Consider the following 6,000-nt stretch of genomic DNA (forward strand, 5'->3'; position numbering starts at 1 on the left):
TGCCAGTGTGGTCCAGCCAAGCCATCGCTGTGATTGTGACCCACCCGAGCTTCTCTCTTCTTTGAAATGCAGCAGTACACTGCCACTGAAGTCTACTGCAGTGTTTCTGGGCTTGTGATTTCATTGTGACTTTCCAGTGTTTAATAGTGTTTTGGTTTGGCTCTTACAGTCACATTCTCAGTTGCTGGTTTTTTTCAATGGCTGCTGGGCTTCTTTGATGTTGAAAACTTCTGAAAACACAATCCTGCAATGCCCAGGCATTCAGAAACTAGGAGAAAGAGACAGAAAAATCTGCTGTTCTTTTTTCATTCTAAATGAAGTTATAATATGCTTTCTATGTCATCCTCATGTTTCTGGAGGCCTGATTCATGATGTTGGTACGCTTGTGGCTGGCGGGGCTGCTACTGACTTCAAAGGGCTTTGGCTCAGGCTGAAGTGTTATCACTGCAGCTTTTATCCCAGGAAGGCCTCTTCATGACACTTTACAAAGATGAGGTGACTTGAAGTTCAATATCACAGTCCTTTGGAAGGCAAAAGGCCCTTTGGGACCAGCCTGACTTTTTTTCAGTTCCAGCCTCTTATAAGAAAACCCTGATGTAAGCAGGTGTGAGATTCATTAACAGGTTTTGTGATTTCCCAGGCTCAATAATGATCAAAATAAATGTGAGCTTGTTTTCCAAAGAAAATTAAACAAGGAGCAAGTAGAAAGCATCTACAGCAATTTCAAAGTGGGTAACATTATGCAGTGACTTCTACCTTTTTCCTGTGAAAGCGCCATGAAGGTACACTTGATGATGTGGGGGTCTCCAAGCAGCCTAGCTTCATGCGAGAGGGTCTCCTCATGGCATGAGAGCTCTGCCTGGGCTCCTTGTTACTTAGATAAGGACAGGAAGAGGAGGGGGTTGTCTGTGATGCACAGAGTTTCTCCAATCTCTTCTGCCTGTGAGTGGGAGTGAGGAGCGTGTTGGCTCTTGTTCTCTGACGTGAGGGGTATTATCTCCCTCCATGCAGCTAGTCCTTTTATTATGGTATCAAAAGGAGTAGGAAGGGCAAGGGGAAGACTTGGAGAGCAAAGGAAAATGGAGAGGGTTTAAAATGTGAAATATCTCCAACAGGACTAGAATTAATTACTTCATTCCAATATTTGATAGTTTTTTTGTTAGTCCCATCATTATGTCCACAAACAGAGCAAATGATTTTTTTATCTAGATAAATCAGTTGATTCTGCTCTGCCTTTTCCACTTTAACTCCAGTAAACTACTTTTTGGCTCAGCTCCCTTGATTTCTGTTCAGTGGAAAATATTTATTCTCCAGATCTTTTGCACTGCAGTGCCCACCAAGTGTGGGAAAAGTGGGGATGCTCTCCATCTAGGATCAATTACTGCAGGAGCCCATCTGCCTGTGGTGGCCAGCAGAGCTGATGTGCTGGACCCTGACCAGTTCCAGCTCTGCCCTGCCATGCAGATGAGGAGAATTGTCAGTAGGCTGGGATTTTCCAACAGGTCTGTGAAGGAGTCTAAAAACACAGACTGTACAACAGAAAACAGCTTTTCTAAATGAGTAGGTTGGTGGGTTTAAACAATTTGTTTGCAATATAGTAATTTCTTGAAGAAAGTTTCACTAGTGTAGTGAATGTATAAGGTAACGGAGCTTTCTTTTGCCTTTATTCATGATATTTCCTGTCCTATAAGGCCCAACAGCTTAGGCAGCCTTCCTGCTGCAGGAGGAGGGAAATGGAAAAAAGTTGGAAAAGTCGGGCTTTTTGGCTTTTCTGAGGATGCTTAGGTTTATCAGTATACAGTTGAAATGGGATATTTTGCCCAGCCATAAAGTAGGATTAACCCGCCTGTAGCTCCTGTTCTGTTACCTCCTACTTTAGCTATTTTTGGTAGGACTTCAGAGCTAAGAGCATCCTTACGATTCCTGCAGCATCTGGCCTTGTCACCGCTAAAACAGCTTTCCCCGAGCCCAGTCATATGCCTTACACCGTATGCTGCCAACTGCCCCCTCGGTCTTCTGACCCACTTGCTGCACCTCCCATTATCTGTCACCCCCAGCCCTGTGTTTAGGTGCCTTAACGTCCCCAGCTGCCTGCCAGGGGACTGCTGGGCGAGAGGTTTTGTGTCCCAGGGAGATGCTGCCGTGTGATGCTGGTACACTAGATGGGGCGGTTGTTATGCTGATCAGCGAACACTGTCTCTCCGGCGCCGGATTTCTGCCTGGATCACCCACCTGCTCGCAGATGAGAGGATTTGAAATATAGGCTCGTTTCTATGAAGCGAGCAGCCCTCCCGCAGCAGAGTTGGTAGATTGCCCTGAGCTGGTTTCGCCTGGTTTCTGCTCGTTCCCAGATGAAGTCACGGCAGGGCTGTCATTACTTTTGGTGTCTTTAAATGCAAACTCAGCTGTCTTTAAAAGCACAAAGCTGGAGTGGGATGGGATGGCATAGTGGCATTTTAAATTTCCTGAGGCCCCCCCCCCCCTTTTTTTAAATCCATAAAACGTATATTTAGACAACACAAAATGTTATTATCAACCATTGCTCTTCCCTCAGCCAAGGTAATGCTGCAAGCTTGGCATTATCAGTTGTGCTGGTGAAATTGGATCTGCTTGTAGTATTGATTCTGCTGTACTTTGGTCGGGGCTTGCGGGTTTTGTATTGATCTGTCAAAGAAACTGCTGAGGAGTGGGTGAGCAAGATCTGTTCTCTGTGTTGTTTGGGAACTAATAGAAGCTCTTATTCTTTGTCGGCAGCCTGTTGCACGCTTGGACATTGATTCATTATGAGAGAAGTCAGCTTTAATTAGAACCAGGTTTTCCAGTATTTGTACAGAGTGCTTTGACCCCAGTCCACAGCAAGTTCATAAAAGCAGACTCTCAGGCCGAGTTGTTCATTTATTATGTAGTTTTCTGAAAAAGAAACCATTAAAGTAATTGGACTAAAGTTTTTTTATGTGCTGAATCTGAAGCAGTCTTGTCTAAAACAAAACTCAATGGAACCTAAAAAATGTGTTCAGAAATGCACATCTACACCTCCATTGGCATTGTGCGTTGAAGTAGGTATTGCTTACCTTGATGTTTTCCTGGCCTGCTAGAGATTTAGATTTGATGTATGCAGCTCTAAGGGCAGATGCAGGATCCCTTGAGTGGTCTGAAAGAGCCTGAAAACAGGAATTCCTTCTCCCAGCCTAAAAAATTGAGCATTAGAAAGGCTTTCCCTATAAGCCTAAAAGAGAGACATCACTCATTCTTTCCAACCTCAAGACAACTTTATAGCAGGAAAAAACTTTTGTTTTCCTTTTATTTTTCTTCTTTATTCTTGGAGGAGGAGGGCCTGGCTAGATTTTTGCTTTTAGACTGTATTTCATGAAAAACACCCCAGTAATGTTAAGTGGTTCATATACAATTGATAAGTATCAAAGACAACATCAAAGCATTCATGTATGCTAGTATGTGTGCAAGAGAAAATTTTTTCTGCATGAAATAATAAAAGTATAGACACTAGATATAAGACTAAAAGTAAGCTAAAGCAGTTTTCCCATGACATATCCTCCAAATGAAACATGAAAAGAACACTCTTACTAAATTATCAAAACAGTTCTCCATTATTTATTCAGTACTGCCTGAAATGATCATGAAAAGTGACCCAGTGAAAAATGACTGTGTGATTTTATAGAATGTAATCCATGTCCTATAAAATTATAGCATTAAAGTAGTACAAACAAAATCAGAAGTCCAGGAAATCACATCTGTAGGTTCTGGCCACCTCCCACATCTATGTGTAGATGAATATAAGGGGGAAGTGGGGAAAGAAACTAAAAATAAATAAATAAAAAAAGGCCCTTACAATAGCTCCTATTATCCAGGTCCCAGCCGAGTACAAGCCTCTAGCAGTCATACTCTTCCAACAACCCCCCAAGCAGCCATTGAGCCATTGCAGCATCTGCAAGACTAAGGAGCCAAAGCTCCCTCACTCCACAGCACCCACAAGAAATGCTTGGTGTGTTCCAGCCCCAGTGGCTCAAGAATATCCAGGACTGCTGCAGGCTTTCTGAAAACTTTGGGGCAGGCTGTGTTGCTAGAGCAGAGTGGTGGAAGACGTTCATGTCCTGGACTCTGGAGGAGGAGGCACAGTGTAGTTCCATCCAGGTCTTGAAATGTGTAGTTGATAATATCCTTATGTCAGGATGAAAAGCACAGCGTTTTTTTTACCAATTTGAAAATTACGCACTAAACTATTTTGGGTTCAGATACAACATTGACCTAAAGATGCAATAAATAAGGTGGCCTACTTCACTGCTTGTTGCAGCCTTAGGACAACATAGCATCTGAATGTTTCCTTTTAGGTTAACTGTTCAGCATGCTTCCTAAGTGATTTAGGTCTTGATTTGGACATAAAAACCTGTGGGAGATACAGGGCAGAGAATCTGCAAGTTCTGCCTAAGCCCATTAGAAGGTTTGCCTATTGCACTTGACTTTGCTTTCATAAAATAGAAATGTGATCATTAAGTCTGTAGTAGGAGAGTCTCTTTGTGGACTGGTCTAGTTCAAAAATTGATGTCATTTGCTTAGTTGTCTTTAAACATCATCTTTTTCCAAAAGAAGCATGGCAAAATTAATACAAAGTCACTAAAAATGTTAAATTACTAAAATGTTATAGGACTTGTATAACTGCACAGAGAACTGGGCTGCACAGCTGATTTCTTACATGGACAGGCATTGACAGGACTCTTCCTTTAATTTATATGGGCTCATTGAAACATGTGAGGCCAGCACAATCTTCTTTTTAGATCAACTTTATCTCTGCCGTGTCATCTTGTAAACCACATGACATCCGCTTGAGAGCATGTACCTCCTTAACTGATTTTCATTTGTGCTCATCATAACCATTTCACTTACGTTGTTTTCTCCCCCTGTATTTGCTGGGCCTCTCTATGGGTTCTTGTTCTTAGTTCCTAGGGTTCCGCCATCCCCGACAGCCGTCACTCAGCTGAGCAGCTGCCTTGGCCCAGATTGCCCACACCACATGTGGAAGAAGCTTTTTCCTTTTGGTGTAGCAACACGACCCTTTGTTTGGAGGTCCCTTTCCCAGGATCGGCTGGCAGGGGTGGAGGTGGGCTGGCCAGAGGGGATGAGCGAGTGTACCATGCTGTCTCCTCTGCCTCCATCCCTGAAAGCCAAACAGGAAAATGAGCTACCTGGATCTGTGATATTGTTTCCATGTAGGGCTTCCCAGAGCAAGCCGTGGTCATGCTGGCAGAGCTGCAGCCCAGCACCCTGCTGCACAGCCGGGGAGCTGAGCTTGCTGCACGGGTCCAGGGCACCTACACTGGTGGGTGACCTTGGCTCTTTGGGAGGGTGTTTTGCAAATCACTGTTGCTTGGCAGTGTCCTGGTCTCAGCGTGGTGTTTTATAACAAAAGGTGGAGACCAGTTAGGCTAAAATTCATCCCGGGATGAGTTCCAGAATGAGTTATGTTGAATGATTGGCAAGTACTTAGAAGACAATGAAGTCAATAACAAAATGAGAGAAAACGTGTGCTAAATCTATTTGATTTTCTACTTTTGGAGGGCTAAGTTGACTAGTGAAGGAAAACACTAGACGTGTCTTGATTTGATATATCTTGACATCGAAAAGGTTTTGAGATTGTTCCACAGGACTGTGTTTTAGACACAAGCTAAGGAAACATGGCCTAGATGTAATCATGAAGTGGGTGCACAACAGTTTGATAAATTGCTCTCAGAAATATTTATCAGTAGTTTTCTGTCAGACTAAAAGGGCATCTCAAGCAGGATCTTGCAGGGGACAGTCCTTGGCCCAGTTCTACTCAATACTTAGTTATGATTTGAATGTAGGATTACAGAATACCCTTGCAAAAATTGCAACTATTGCCAAGCCAGGAAAGTTGCAAGCACTTGGGAGGACAGCACTGGGAGTCAAAACGGTCTTCACAAATTCAAGCAAAGAGGTAATAACAGCTTTCTGTCAATTGGCATGCTC

Source organism: Buteo buteo, chromosome 9 (assembly GCF_964188355.1).
Source record: "Buteo buteo chromosome 9, bButBut1.hap1.1, whole genome shotgun sequence".
NCBI classification, from domain to species: domain Eukaryota; kingdom Metazoa; phylum Chordata; class Aves; order Accipitriformes; family Accipitridae; genus Buteo; species Buteo buteo.